General features: G+C 32.6%; 1 non-coding gene across 1 annotated transcript; it reads right to left on the bottom strand.

Moving 5' to 3' along the window:
- Positions 1-516: 516 nt before the first annotated feature.
- On the bottom strand, positions 517-597 carry Trnaa-ugc. The gene has a single exon. It is a non-coding gene; the product is annotated as a tRNA-Ala (tRNA).
- Between the last annotated feature and the right edge of the window lie 14,654 nt (positions 598-15,251).

Raw genomic sequence — 15,251 nt, 5'->3', positions numbered from 1 at the left:
CCTCCAAAGTTGTATCTTGTGGATATCTTGTGGATATCATTGTTGTAATGGGTCTTCCTCTGTCCTTGTTTCAGCATTATGTTATTCTCCTTCCCCTCCCCAAATTAGACAAATGTATATACAAGGTGCAGGGTACCAAATCAAGTATGGTGACAACAGGGGATATACCATAGTGGAAAGAACATACAAAGGAAATCAAAAAAATCACATTTAAAACAGCAACAACAAATGCAGTATTTGTCACTTTAGATAACTAAAATCTGTTACTCCACAGGAGACATACTTTATTTAATTTCCATGGAGTTGAGATATAAATAAAATCTAAGGTGTGGGGAAATATTGGGAGGGTAGAATTTGTGTATCTTTATATACATTGAGTTAAAGTTTAGCTTTTTTTTTTTTTTTGTCTGGTCATGGGGCCTGAACTCTGGGCCTGAGCGCTGTCCTTCAGCTCTTCAGCTCAAGGCTAGCGCTCTACCTCTTGAGGCACAGGGCCACTTCCAGCTTTTTTCTTTTTGCTTATGTGGTGCTGAGGAATCGAACCCAGGGCCTCGTGCATGCAAGGCACGCGCTCTACCACTGAGCCACATTCCCAGCTAAACTTGGTTTACAAATTTTTTCAAAAGTACTACAAAGCACACAACAGTATATTAATTCTATCTTAATATTGTAAAATTAATATATGTTGTATGTTATTTAGATTTGCAGATATCTTAAAATTTCCTTTCCTTAGTGTTCAATCACTTTGGCCAAGTGATAGTATACTGCCTATCTTAAATCTTTTTTAATTTTATTTTTTTCAGGACTGAAAATTCAAACGAGGGCCTTGTGCATGCTAGGAAAGGGCTCTACCATTCCTCTATACTCTCAGGGACTTGAACTCTAAACCTTAAGCTGGCTAGGAAGACAAAGCACCTGTGAGCCTTGATGCCAGCTCTGCTTTATTAATTTATTTATTTTTTGTTTTTTGTTGGCTTCTGATAGGATAAAGTTTTTCTTTTAACCTTGTGTACCTGGGCTTCTGTCTGCCTATATTTTTGCTTTCACTAGTGATAGGGAATAACAGGAACACACCACACTGCCCACCTCCTCTTTGGAGATGGAGTCCCATGGACTGTTCTGCTCTGCTAGGTTGGTATCACATTATTCCCAGTCTTAGCCTAGTATGTATCAACAATTAGTAGGAGTATGCCATTGGGACCAGTTATGGTTGAAGAGATATCTAATGATATTTTCTTTTAGGGTTTGTCCTTGAACTGTTGTCCCTTTCTTCACAGGTATAAATCACTTGTGCCTGGCTGAAATACCTTATAAGTAAAACAAGCTGATGTAATAGAATATTTTAATATATATTAATTTTAATTACATATTTTAATTTAATTACATATTTAATTACATATTTATGTTTTATTTCTTTATAATCTTTTATGTTTTAAAAAATGATTTCACAAAGTTTCTAAATTTGGTAAAAATGTGAATGGCACATGTATTGCAAACATGAAAAAATATAGTAATTGGGAACAGCTATTTCAATAAGCAACTTTTTATATTAAATAAAGATTTTTATTTCAATTTAATCAAGAGGTATTGTAGGTCATAATCATGGGGTTATTTTTCTGAAGGAATTAGTTTTCACTTATAGTTTTATAGAATTATATTGTACTAAGGTAAGTAAATTTAGAATTCACAGTTGATTTTTTGTATATATGTTGAACTGAAGCTGAATGAACATTCCACAAATAAAGAAATGCCATGCAAGACTCTTGTTTGATTATTACACAAACTCGGGAACACTCAGTGGAATGCTGGTGAGCTTTAAGAATGATTTGCAATCATAAATTTAAATTCAACATTAGCAACAGACTTTGTGAGAATTTGTTTTTCCTTTCAACTTTGGACTTTGTATCTTCTTTGAATGAATATTCAAGAGGAATGTCTTCCCCCTCCAAAGCTGCTTCATTCATATTTTAATATCTTTCTTATACTTTTATCTTTCTTTTAGTCAAGACCAAAGAATGTTTCTGGCTCTTGTGCTTTCTTCACATTGAATCATACATCACAAAGATGGATCTCAGAATGCATTGTCCATACAATAATTCTTTGAATATATGCTGCTAAGTTATAGAATAGTTGAAAAATATAATAGGTACAATTCTTTCTAATTATATTTCAATAATGTAATATTATTTCAAAGAAATGTACTACTCTTTAATCAATATCCACTGCTGTCTTTCAATTTTCATATGTCATTTTCTAGTTGTAATATACTTACTGAGGACAATAATAAAAAAGAATAATAGGAGTGTTTAACTTGCATTTCCTATATTGAGAGAAGAAAGAATTTTAAAGTCTCCTCCATTTCTACCTCCTTTATACCTGATATACCAAAATTAATTCTTTCTAAAACTTAAAGAATGGATTATCCAGGAATACTAAATTAAAATATTGTACCTATTGATTTATAAACTGAAACAATAATAATATGCTGAAGGTGATAATATAATCATGCTATAAAGATTAAATATGAAATCAATTAGAGTCAGGTAGTTTTTTAGTACTATTTTGTTCCTCATTAAATCTTCATTAGTGAGACATTCAAAATTAGCTCTGTTGATCTGAAATGGAGTACCCTTTGGGTTTAATATAAAATATTAGTTACAATGTCAAACTTTTAAATTAGACTCATACGGCTCCAACTTTTTAGACAGACATAAAAGTGATTTAAAACAGATATGTGAAAGATTCTGTTGGTAAAGTTGCCTCTTGTTTTTAATTTGTCTTTTGATGAATGTTGAAATGCTATTTTGAAAGTACATAGCATAAGTATTTATAGCAAGCACCAGTTATAATCGGGAGTTAAATGTAGTCCAATTATGATAGTTCAACCAATGAATAGCTATTTCTTCTTGCTCTTAATGAGAATAAGCTCAAAATTAGATAGTCAACAAGCATATTGGTAATTATGAACATTTAATTTACAATAGTTATTTAAAATATTAGTATAAATATTTCTTTTATTTTGCTTTACAACAATTAATGTCATTTTCTGCACACCAAAAAGGAAGTGAATAAAAAGGATGTAAAGAATGTCACATCTCTGCACTACTAGGAAGCACATTTGAATGAAAATTGAATGTTTTTCTCCCAAACATGCTGTTCAAGGTAAAGTGCTGTAAGTTTCTTCCATGAGTTAAGGAATCAGTATTGTGTTTGTTTGTTTCTTTAGCAAGAGTATTCTAGCAGATAGTTAAAATATGGTTTCAACTCTTCTTCAAATTGAAGTTAACATACATAAGTGTATGTTTAATTGTGTGGTCCCTTTTAAACAGGCTTACATTTCTTCTAGTTGTTTTTGTTTGTTTGTTTGTTTGTTGGTCATGGGCTTGAACTCTGGGCCTGGGTGCTGTCCCTTAGCTCTTCACCTGAAGGCTAGCATTCTAACATTTGATCCACAGTGCCACTTCCTAGAATATCTCATAATGTATATACATTACCTGTTTTTGACATTTTTGAATTGTCTTAGAAATAGGATAAGCTTCTTATAGGTAACCACTGAGAAGGCAGAATTGCAACTTTAAATAAATTTTTATGAGAATGTATATATATATATATATATATATATATAGGAGAATGTATATATATATGTATATATATATATATATATACCCACAGTGCCTCTTCCTGGAATATCTCATAATGTATACATTACCTGTTTTTGACATTTTTGAATTGTCTTAGAAATAGGATAAACTTCTTATAGGTAAACCACTGAGAAGGCAGAATTGCAACTTTAAATAAATTTTTATGAGAATGTATATATATATTATATACTATTAGTCACATTTTTGTTTAAGTTTGCACATTGTCTTATAATAAAATATCAATCTCTTACAAATCTACTTTAAATTTTCTCTAATTCTTTGTTAAAAGCTGATAGAAAACTTTTATCCAAATGTATTTATTTAGCATTTATAAGCTGCTATTCTATTCAGACTTGCCTAGATGCTCTTGTCTCATACACATATTAACTTTAACGTCTCTTCTATGCTCATTGCAGCTAAATAACCATTTTCCATGTAATGGTTTCTTTAAATAAAACATTGTCTAGTCAAAACATTGTCAGCTTTTGTTGTTTACATTCATTTACACTTTCTTAACTTAGAAAGATATAGCTTATGCTAAACTATTTGAGTTTTTCAGATGGTCAACTTTTCCTTTATTGCCATCACTTCAAACACTTTCTCAAAATATAATATCAAATTTAGATAAGCTAAAATGTCAACTTTATTCCCTACTCCCATTTTTTTTTAAAAAGGCTTCTTTCTATATTAAACTTCTTGTTCCTGGCAAAAGGATCAAATTCTATGTCCATTGTACTGAGGTTGTTTGATCTCCCTTATAAATCTTACAACCCAGCATTGCTAATTGGTGTATTGCAGAGATCAAACATGTATCAAATCACAAAGGAAGATTTCACAATTTATATCTTCAGTGTCTAAATTACCCCTTCACAAATAGTCTTTATATTTCTTTCTGGAATTGGTAAGCATTCAAGGCATTAATGTATTTCACATGATTATTAAAACTCTGGAAATACTTTATGACATTTCTTTTCCCTTTATATAGCAAGTCTCTGGTAACTGCTATACATCAAATGAAAGTTACTCCTGAGAAAGACAACAGAAACAAAAAAATATCTCTGGGACACAGTCCTGTTTTAAAGGCTATTAAAATGAAGAGGAGAGGATCAGAGGCAGGCTGTTCAAAGTGTTGGCACAAAAGAGGTGGTAAAGATAAATGACACAGAAGTTATATTTCTTTTGATCCCCACATTTCAGGACAAAGAAATCAGTAGGAAAATGAAAGAAAGAATGGTATTCCTGTTATTATGCTTCAACTTTTCCATGTAGTCCTATTCTTCCCTTCTAGCTCTCAAAATCTACCAGGATCTGTTGTATGACGTTTAAAAGTATGTGAATTGCTGGAGACAAAAATTGTGGCTTTGGGGCTGGGAAGGTGGCTCAGTGGTAGAGCGCTTGCCTTGCATGCCTGAGGCCCTGGGTTTGATTCCTCAGCACCACATAAGAAAAAAGCTGGAAGTGGCGCTGTGGCTCAAATGGTAGAGCGCTAGCCTTGAGCTGAAGAGCTGAGGACAGCGCCCAGGCCCAGAGTTCAGGCCCCACGACTGGACCCCCCCCCCAAAAAAAAATTGTGGCTTTAGGAGTGGTAAGTACAACATTGAGTACTAGATAAAAGTTTATTCAATACCAACAGCAACAAACAACAACAACAAAAAATCCAGATTCCGTTCCCAAAAGTGACATGGCTTAACTTTATGATTTTAGACTGTTTATTTGCTTTCTCTCAGTGTTTGCTTCCTCACAAAAATTTCTATTAAATGAAGAAACTGTGCTTGTGGAATGTTGCTCAGTGATAGAAGATCCTCATCTTTCCAAAACAAAAGGAAAAAAAAGTTTAGTAACAGCACTTCAATGTATCTTTCTCATGATTAGTGTTCTTTCAGAGCATTTAATCTATTCAAGTCAATGCATACATCATGCACCATTCTGACAGAAAATTTTTAATTAGATACAATGAAGACAGATAATAATTATTTGCCAAATGGTTTACCCTAAAATTTCAAGATGTGAAAAATGCTTTCTATTTTATAAAAAATGAAGAAAAATAAAACAACCAGCTTCCTGTGGTCATTTGAAAGGACAGAATATTTTCTCCATTAAGTTAAATTTGAAGTTTTGAGAAATATATTTCTGTACGAATATGGACTATTAACTCATATTTATAGCTGATTTTTCTGCTTCAATTTCGAGTCTTGCCACTTGTCTTTCATTGGTAACATGGGTGTTTTTGAAGTTAATAGTATGAGACAGTACATAAACTAAAGTGCGAAGGAGAAATATCTTTTGTTTTGGTATTAGTTACCACCAAATTTAATTTCATAGTTGAAAATAAACATGATGAATGGATGCTATTGCCAAGTCTTTCATGCATTTGGAAAATAACTTGAAACCATGTAATTATGAACAGAAACCTACTGCTTTTAACTTTTCATTTAAGTTGATAAATTCCAATGTGTTAGGCTAAACAAATGGGGATATTCCAACAAAAAAAATGACCTAATTTAGTGGATATTATTAGGAATAAACAAAAGAATAGTACTGCAAGGAACATGTTCAATATTCATTGGTACTTAATTTGAATTAGATTGAGTTAATTATTAAATTTATTTATCCAATATGAAGTAGATTTATATTACGGTGTTTGGAGTATTTGTTTCATTCAGACTATCAGTATTAAAATACTAATACATATTTCAGTTAAACTTTAAAAATTTGTAACTTTTTAGATACTGGTAATTGTACTTTACTAGTCTGGAACTTACATAACAGGTAACATGACATGCAGTAGATCTTCAGTAAAACACACATGCACATACACACATACCTCATACTATCATTTGTTTTAAATTGACACATAATTGTTACAATATGATTTTACATATGCAAGGTTACAATACTTTTTAAAATGTACATAAATAATGTATAATGATTACATCAAGGTGATTAAATGAGTTAACTCTAAAAAAATTTTCTTTATGAGAAATGGCTTTTTTTTAACATGACTACTTTTTAACATAAATACATTGTTATTAACCATAGGTATCCAATCAATCAGTAGAATACCAAAACTGATTTCTCCTATTGAACTGTCCTGGTACTCAATTATCAGTCCCTTCTGATAACGTCCACATCCACATGAAACTACTGTTCTCTATATTCCCATAATTATTTTCTTTTTTTTTTTTTGCTCCACATATTGCACAGTATTATCTTTCAGCATCAAGGCTAGATTTTACTTTACAAAATGTCCTATGAGTTTATACCTCTTATACCAAATGAAAAATATTTCATTATTTAAATGGAAAAATAGGATTGCCTTTTATATTGGCAACACTTGCTTTCATCTAATTGTTTACAGATGCTGATTCTACATCTTGGTTATTGTGAATAGTGTTGCAAAAAACATGAAAGAGAAAAACAGAAAACAATTCACACGTTAACATATATATATATATATGATATATATGTACATATATGTTTTTATGTATATATATATATATATATAAGTGGACTTGCAAGATCATATGATAATTTTGTTTTTAGTACCATGATAAACTCCATTCTATTCCTCCATACTAATTTGGATATCCTTGTGTTTGTTTGTGTGTGATTGTGTGTGTGTATGACAAGTCTGGAGCTTGATCTATGGCCTGGGTACTGTGTCTGAGCTGCAGGTTAGTGCTCTATCACTTGAGTCACAGCTCCACTCCCAATTTTTGCTGGCTAATTGGAGATAACAGTCATACCTCATACTATCATTTGTTTTAAATTGACACATAATTGTTACAATATGATTTTACATATGCAAGGTTACAATACTTTTTAAAATGTACATAAATAATGTATAATGATTACATCAAGGTGATTAAATGAGTTAACTCTAAAAAAATTCTCTTTATGAGAAATGGCTTTTTTTTAACATGACTACTTTTTAACATAAATACATTGTTATTAACCATACTTCTTGCCTCAGCTGGCTTTGAGCTATGATCTTCAGATCTTAACCTACTGAGGAGTTAGGATTGCAAGAGTGAGCGACAAGCCTATCAATGCTTAGAGATTTAGTGATTTAAACTGGAGTGGCTTCAGTTTGCATTTGAAATCACTCTGATTTCCATTTGTACTTGCCTGATCATTTGTAATATTATGCATTTTTTGTACCTGGGAGCCAAGGTGCATTTAAAATAAATTGATTTTAATCTATTCTATTCTATCCCATTCTTCTGTTGAAGTCCATTTCCAAAACAGCTTACTTGCTTTCGTTTATGTCAAGTTACTTAAGTTCCTAATCTATTCTAGACAATACAATATTGTTTGTAGTTTCTACTCTTTGTAGATGAATCTGCAAGTTCTAAAAATATTTAATTTCTTAGAATCCATTAGAAAGATAGAATTTAATTGAAGTAGTCTTGAAAATTTTGAGAAAAAGGAAAGAGAAGTGAAGGAGGAAAGAGGATGGAAAAATATGAGCAATGGTGGCAGAGAATAGGTGAGAGGAATGGAGGAAGTCAAAGAAAGAGGAAGTGGTGAAAAAGGAAGGTAGAAGGAGGAGACTATGAGAAACAGAAGTGAGAAAGACAGAATAATAAATAAGAGGCAAAGTCATTACAGGTAAACAAAAGAGACATTGGGAGGAAGCACAGCAACAACAAATGTTAAGAAAAAGAAGAAGAATCACATAAATGCTAAAAAGTAGCAAGGAATTCAAATCACATATACTCTGTGTTAAAGTTATGACATTCTAAAAATGAGGATTTCTCTTAATACAGAGGATGGAAGAGAGAGTTGAGAAAAAGATGACTTTTTCTACTATATGTTCTAATTCATGAACCTTGTTAAAATTTACATTTAGGGGTAGCTAGAAACATGACTTTTGACTCCACTTAAAAAATAGAATCTGTTAGATCCTTTATTGTTGTAGATGAAGGGGAAAGAAGTACATATGTTTTGAATTTATATATTGTAGCCATTTATAGTGTTATTTTCTCCATTATTGGAAACAAACATTCACTTCATAAACATGAAAGGCTCCAGTAGTTCATGATTATATTACTAGCTACTCAGGAAGCTAATATCTGAAGATCACAGTTGGAAACTGGACAGCAGTACTGTGATACTCTGATCTCCAAATCACCAGGGAAAAATCCCAAGCAGAGATGGCACAATAGTACAGGGCCAGTAGGCTTGTAAAGTAAGAATATTTACTCTCTGTCCCTTTACAGAAAAAAAAAAGGTGATAATAGAATTAGGATGTGATTTCAATTGTGAAAACTACGGTAAGTTTATATTGTTTATCTACTCTTGTGTTAAGGCTCAACATGATATTTTCTAAGGAATTCAAGATACAGTAGATATATATCCAATATCATTTGAAGAATTGTTTTCTGATATTATAACATACAATATAGATATATTATGTATTATTATGATATATACAGTATGTAGTATATTAGTAATATACTAAATATGAGACTAAAATACATTCTTAAAATATGCACATATACATATTCAGAGAGAATGAGTCAAAAAGAGAGAAAATTACCTATTCTTTTAAAGAACAAATTGTTTGCTTTTGTTGTATTATGTTGTCCTTTCCCTATATCCTATTTATCCATTTGGGATAACTTTCTTCAATTAATTTGTTCAATGATATTTATATTGTATCTCTAATTTTATAAAGTTTATTTTAAAGGGAGAGAGAAATGCTAGGATTTTTAACTCAGAGTCTTGGTGGCCAGGTTTTACCACTAGAATAACATCTTCCTTTAGATGTGTGTGTGTGTCTGTGTGTGTGCATGTGTACATGCATGAGTGCGCATGTATATGCATGTACTTGTATGCTAGCTGAAATTCAGTGCCATTCACTCTCATTCAACATGAGTGTTCAAGACTGGTACTCTATAACTTGAACTGGTACTATATAACTTGAACTATGTCACTCATTGGGCATTTTGTTATTTGTTTCTTTATTTAGTTAGTTAGTTATTTAGTTTTGGTTGGTTGTGGAACTTAAACTCGGGCCTGGTCACTGCCCCTCAGCTCTTCAGCTCAAGGCTAACACTCTACCACTTCTGGCTTTTTCTGTATGTGGTGCTGAGGAATCAAACCCAAGGCCTTATGAATGCGAAGCAAACACTTTACCACTAAGCCACCTTCCCAGTCCAGGGCATTTGTTCTTTTTGTTCTTTAATTGTATGTAGAATCTTTCAGACTTTTTGGCTCAGGCTAGATATTCACTGATAAGCTTTGCCTTGGCTAGTTTTGTATTTATAACCATTTTTTCTCACCTTCTGGAAAGCTGGTACTGGTGTGACCCAAATAAACACCTGGCTTAATTTATTTTTGACATAGTATATTGAGATTTTCCTTGTGTCAGACATGGCTTGAGACCTTCCTAGCTATTGCATCCTGAATAGCTAGGATTATAGATGAACCACTATTCCTGGTATGTATCTTGAGATTGAATCTAACTAATATTTTGCCCAGTCTGGTCTCTTTTTCTTTTGTACTTTTTTTATTGTAAAAACGCTGTACAGCGGGGTTACAATTACATGAGCAAGTAATGAGCATATTTACTATAGAGCATAGTTGCCTCCTCTTTTGTTTTCCCCCTACCATCCTTTACCTTCCACCTTCACAATTACTCCTCCACCGCACCACCCCCCCCCCCCCCACACCTAAATTTTAAAGTTCGTTTTCAGTGTAGTGTTTTGTACATCTCATTGTTAATTTGGGTCAACCTGTATCCTTCCAGTCTGGCCTCTTAAATTAGCTGTGAAAACAGGTGTTAGTTATTGCTTCTGTCTTGGAAGACTTACTTTTAAAAATATAGAAGCTTCGCTAGACTTATGTCTATAGAGGAAGTTTCAATTTCATTTCTAATATTTCCTAAATTGTGGAACTAAAAAGTTATCATTCATCCTGTGTGCTGTAAAATACCTGAAGCAAATGCCTTGTCTAAATTGCTTCTTTGTTTTGGACTAATTACCAAGATTCTAAAAACTGACACTGGCTTTTTTTTTCCTGTGGTAAAGTAACTTCTTGGTTTAAAACTACTAGATAAATGCAATCAGAAGACATTTGTTTTATTGTTATTCACAATGCAATGTTTTAAAATGTATCTTTTACTGAGTATTGGGAGTTTAGTCTTCTTTCCTAGTATGGACTTGGTTCTATATTAACAGTCAGAACAAGGAAACAATCAAGAAAAAACAGAACAAAGCCAACAGCAGTTTTGTTCTCTGTCTTGGATTTTAGTTTAAATTCAATTTATGTTAAAATCTTGCTCTTGTGGGAAGACATCTTTGTATTTTCAATTAACACAGTTATTAGTTCCCAGATTGGTAATACTATGTGTATAAAAGTAGTTTTGCTATAATATGAATAAAATAATTTTACCAATTTAAGTTTATTAGCCTACTGTTACCTATGTCATTGCTTGTGGAAATGCAAAACACAGCTTATTCATTTTTTTCAATAAATAATCCCAATCTTTCATTAATTTCAATAGTAAGAAATGCACTTACTATTTTTTAAGTTTTATGTAATAAATTAAGGAGTTTAATATATAAACTATACACTTAAGAGAGAGAGACATAATGAAAGAGATAGAAATATTTCCCACTCCAAACAGGAAACGGGAGTTAAGGACTCCAAATGCATTTATTTTTAAAGATGTAATTCTTTTTTACAATATACAATTGCATTAAGAGAATGTAAAGTATTTAAAACATGATATATCCACATTTATGTACAAATATGTGGAAACAAAAAGTAAATAGGGGCTGGGAAGGTGGCTCAGTGGTAGAGTGCTTGCTTTCCATGCATGAGGCCCTGGGTTTGATTCCTCAGCATTACATATGCAGAAAAAGCCAGAATTGGTGCTATGGCTCAAGTGGTAGAGCACTAGCCTTGAGCTGAAGAGCTGAGGGACAGCACCCAAGCCCAGAGTTCAGGCCCCATGACTAACCAAAAATCCAAAACCAAAACCAAAACCAAAAAGAGTAAATAAATGTGGCAAGATTGGATTTAAATATAGTGACTGATAATATTTTTATGATTTCACTTATTAGTTTTTAATTTGCAATATCTCAGGAAAAGGGCAAAAATGTATTACTTTGTTCTACATTATAAGCTTTAGAAAAATTATTACAGCTGTTAATGTTTGTATGTTTAAGTAAAACAATTTAAATGCAGAACCGAGTTCACATGACTTGAATCAACAGTAATTATAATTCTCTTAACACTATTTTTAAACCTTATATTTACTAACTAAATAGTTGTACAAAGGAGCTTCAGTTCAGCATGTCTGTTAGTGAATACAATGCATTTTCATCAATGCTATCCCTTTTATTAATTGCTTCAATCTCTTAAATGTTTTGCTTGCATTCTGGATTTATTCTTTGGAAAAGCATATTTTAATAGATTATAAGCCTCTGTATGTTCCTCTAAGGTCCAAAAAAATCATTTCCTGTAATTGTTTTTCTTAATACACAGATCCACCCACATTTACTGAGAATAAGTATATGTTGTTTATATTCTCTCTCTCTCTCTCTTTTTTTTTTTTTGGTCAGTCATAGGACTTGAGCTCTAGACCTAAGCGCTGTCCCTCAGCTCTTCAGCTCAAGGTGAGCACTCTACCACTTGAGCTACAGTGCCATTTCCAGTTTTCTGGTGTTTTTATTGGAGATAAGAGTTTCACATACTTTCCTGCCCAGGCTGACTTTAAACCTCGATCCTTGGATATCAACCTCCTGAGTAACTAGGATTACAGGCGTGAGCCACTGGTGCCTGGCTTTTTTTTTTTTTTTTTATTGTAAAGGTGATGTACAGAGGGGATACATTTAAATAAGTCAGGTAATGAATACATTTCTTTTTGAATTGTAGCACCCTTCCATCATTTTCTCTCATTTTTTCCCCACCTGACACCCCTGCCCACCAAGTGTAAAGTTCATTTCCAACATTGTGTCTAGTATGACTGCTGCATTAGTTTACCCTTTTTTCCCACCGTTTCTGTGCTTCCCCTTTCCTTCCCCAAATCAGATAAATTCATATACAAGACAAAGGGTATAGAAATCAAAAACAGCAACAAAGGGAAAAAAATCAGATGACAAAAAAAGAAAAAAATGAATTATATATTGTTTTCCATTCACTAGAATGGAGAAAATTAAAAATGTTTAATAGTTATGTTTTACTAAAATTAGTTTATTTTTCTGAAAAAGGAAGGATATGAGTTCTATTGCAAAATAATTCACTTGGATAGATTAGATGTGTTAAATTGTTCAGTCAATGATGCAGTAATAAGGAGAAATTTTACACTTTCCTCTAAATGAGAAATGGTAATATATAGCAAGCAATAAATGAAAATAAATCCACACAAGTAGGAATTAATTTCACAGTTTACATCTCTGTGCTAGCACTAAGTCTAGAAAGATCGTAGGCCATTGAGGAGTTAACAGATCTACACAAAGTCTGATATAGATACCATATGAACAAAAGGAATGATGGTTTCAAAAAAACGGTGCACATGTAGAGTGAAAAGGAAAGAAAGAATTTCTAAGAAGCCGCCCAACGATTTACAATGTTACTTCATATTCAACAAAACATATGCAATGCTTATATAGGAGACAAGAAGAAACACGGTGAATGAGGCTGTTCAACACAAACATAACCATATATATATAGATGTGTGTGTGTGTGTATATATATATATATATATATATATATATATATATATATATATATATATACTTTTTTTGGAATAGGAGTTGACATGTCAAGTGCATACTTTAGAAATACAAATAGTGTGGTAGTCTTAAGTTTGTTTTCTAAAGTTAATGTTCAGTATTGTGTGTTTATTTTTTTTAATTGTCTTTAGTTGTTGTGTTTATTTTGGTGAATCACTTGAGATTTAGGATCCTTTTCCTCAAAATTACTCTCTCGCTACCTTTTTCACTGTACTGAGGATTGAAGTCAAGGTTTTCCCCTTGTTAGGTAGTTACTTTACCACTTGACCCACACATCCATCCCCTTGGGAGAGAAATAACCTTATTAAAGTAGGAAATTGAGGAAAACCAAAGGAAATTAAATGAATTCTAAAGGGACATTCCCCAATAATCAAACTGAATTTTAAAGCTGAATTATAGTCATTGTAAAGGCCTCACTTTATTTATTTTGATGGAAATTTAGTTTGGCTCCACATTTTGAGTATGATGAATTACATTGCAATGCACTTGAGATTACAGATGTCTCTTAGACATTGTGATTTCATTACCTTTGGATACATATTTACACATGGTACTGTTGGATCCTATGGTCATTCTTTTTTTGTCGGTCACGGGGCCTGAACTCTAGGCCTGGGCACTGTCTCTCATCTCTTTAGCTCAAGGCTAGCACATTTCCACTTGAGCCACAGTGTCACTTCTGGCTTTTTCTGCTTATGTGGTGCTGAGGAATAGAACTCAGGGCGTCATGCATGCAAGGCAAGCACTCTACCACTGAGCCACCTTCCCAGCCCCTGGTAGTTCTATTTTTAAGTTCATCTGGAAACTCTTAAGTGTATTTTAATGAAGACTATACTAATTTACATTCACATCTTTGTCTTTTTTTTTTTTTGGTTGATCATGGGGCTTGAACTCTGGGCCTGGGCACTGCCCCTCAGCTCTTCAGCTCAAGGCAAGCACTCTACCACTTAAGCCACAGCGCCACTTCCGGTCTTCTGGTGGTTTATTGGAGATAAGAGTCTCATGGACTTTTCTTCATGGATTGGCTTTGAACTGTGATCCTCAGATCTCAGCCTCCTGAGTAGCTATGATTACAGGTGTGAGCTTCTGGCACTTGGCCAGGTAAAGGATCTACTTCTATTCTTTTGTATGTTGACAACCTCCTGCCACAGAATATTTATTAAAACTCATCACCTATTTCAATGAAAAATACTTTAAAGTGGTTTCTCTCAGTTTACTTTTATCTAATATTTAATAACTATTAAAATATATACAGTAGAATGCATATATTTGTGAAGTTAAATCAGAGAATACAATGAGAGTATTGTATGTGTACGTGTATGATTAGCTTTGTCTGTATTGCTCTTAGTTTTAAGCTCTCATTTCTCTTCTTTGCTAGTAGCTGCAATTATACTACTTCAGCCATGCCTCCAATCACTTTTTGCATTTCTTATAATTAACTGGAGAAAGAGTCTTGTGTGTTCTTCTGTCCTGTCTAGTTTTGAACCACAGTTGCCCAGGACTTTGTTTCTTAGGTAGCTAAAAATTACATTTAATAGGAACTGGCACCCAATTACTAGAATAATTTATAGAGATTTAAAAAAAAAAAAAAACACCTCTCTCTGTCTCTGTCTCTTTCTTTCCAATGTTACAGATTATACAGATTATCCAGAGTAACCCACTACTGACCTTACAACTACCTTTTAAACATATGCTTATTTTGAAATAATTTATTTCAAGAATACCATTGTCCTTCATGCTACAGAAAAAGTTCCCCGAAAGGAATATTATCCTATCATATAATGTTTAATTTAAATAACCTACTAAATTGACACAATTTATCAAAGAATTGAGAAGATTCTAGAAACTGGAAATATTTAGTATGCAA

This window comes from Dipodomys spectabilis, unplaced genomic scaffold (assembly GCF_019054845.1).
Source record: "Dipodomys spectabilis isolate Male_0828 unplaced genomic scaffold, ASM1905484v1 ptg000095l, whole genome shotgun sequence".
In the NCBI taxonomy this organism is placed as follows: Eukaryota; Metazoa; Chordata; class Mammalia; order Rodentia; family Heteromyidae; genus Dipodomys; species Dipodomys spectabilis.
Note: the sequence above shows the minus strand (reverse complement) of the source record. Positions and strands in the feature narration are given on the sequence as shown.